Raw genomic sequence first — 1,715 nt, forward strand, 5'->3', positions numbered from 1 at the left:
TAAGAAAATGGGAATCGCGGGGGACCAACGGGTACCGTTTAGGCATTGTTTGCTATATAGAGGGCGCAAGTAGCTACTTAGTGTAGTGCAGTCCCGCTTTAATCAATACCTTTACTTTATAGTTCAACAGATAATTATGGACGCAAACTACAAACAGATAGCAAATGGGAATAATCTCTAAATAAATAAAAGAAAGTAATGGTTCATTTATTGTATTCTAATGCTAATAAAATAGGGTATTGATGACTTTGTGATACGGGATACAGCAAGGGATTAACAATAATGCCTCTTCACATCGCTATCGATATCGAGTTACAGAATAGACAATGTATAGTAGACGTTCTTGAACTCATTAGTTGATTATCTCATTGAAGGAATTGCCGTTAAGATGAATTAATTACAAGCATCTAAAATTCATTTTCATTTTAGATAAAAAGTGTGAACATGATTCAACTTTCAATGGCCGGTTATAATTTTCCTAATCATATTAGTGCGAAGCACATAATCATTTAAACATTTTGGACATTGCAATGTCCTGGGGAAAAATGGATGCAAGGATTATTCCGAAAACATTCCACATTCCACAAAAAGAGTGAAAATGTTTCTAGATCATATGCCAACTACCATCTACTCAATGACTGGATTACAATTTTCCCAATTATATAAAGTGCCAAACACATAATTGCTTGGAAGGTTTGGACAATGCAATGTTCTCGGGGAAAATGGTATTAGGAACGTTTTATCCAATCCAATCCTATTTTGCCTTAATTCTTGTTGGATTGTTATATTGCGTGAACGCATATCTTGGAGTCAAATGTATATTTTCAAGACTTTGTATAATGAATATTGCATTAATTTTGTTCTTCTAAAATTATATTATAACTGACGATATCAAGGGAAACTTATTTGTCCACTTTCATTCGCAAACATTCATTCTACGTTAAACTGGGACCAGTGTTTTGATTCGGGAATGGTGCAACATATATATATAAGTAATTATTTCATTATCAAAATACTGAGACAGTGTTTCAAATAGATCATCATTCTACAAAGATTTTTTTCACAATATAGCATAATGGCCCGGGACAATGGATGTGCCAAAGCAGGGCGTTAATCTTTTGTCTATACGGATCATTATCAATGTCCTGTTCTTTAAAATAGCAATATACCATTCGACCATAAGCATTCTATATGAGCCCATAAAATGGACTATTATAACGCTGATTCAACTTATTCTACTGATTAAAGGTGCGCAAAGTGTCAAGCTCTTTGCACACATTACCCTTTATTTGTAACGAAATAATTTTGTTTCTTCGACAAGTAAGTCTGACCAATATTAAATGATGCATATTTGTGAATTTGAATGATATTTAAACCCTTCGTGTGTGTCTTCAAAATGAAAGAATAAGTATGCAGCCGTGGTCTTCAAACAAAAATTTAGTTACGAGAGAATATATTTTTAAATGTTTTGAAAGCTATGCAAATTGATACTATATTACATTCAGCCGCAAGAGACCAAAAGTTAGCTAACATTCGTAAACGTTTGTGATGAAATGTGTAATGCTAATTTGCTTGAGTCGTGGAGGTGCTAACAGTTCAACGTTTTTGACCATGGTATCCAAATATCTAAGCGATCGAGTATTCCTTTTTTGAAGATTTAGGCACTCTGACTGTTAACAAACACTGCAATTCTTATCACCTCTCTAAGCTTTGTA

The sequence above is a fragment of the Strongylocentrotus purpuratus genome, unplaced genomic scaffold (genome assembly GCF_000002235.5).
Source record: "Strongylocentrotus purpuratus isolate Spur 01 unplaced genomic scaffold, Spur_5.0 spur5_scaffold_3, whole genome shotgun sequence".
NCBI classification, from domain to species: Eukaryota; Metazoa; Echinodermata; class Echinoidea; order Camarodonta; family Strongylocentrotidae; genus Strongylocentrotus; species Strongylocentrotus purpuratus.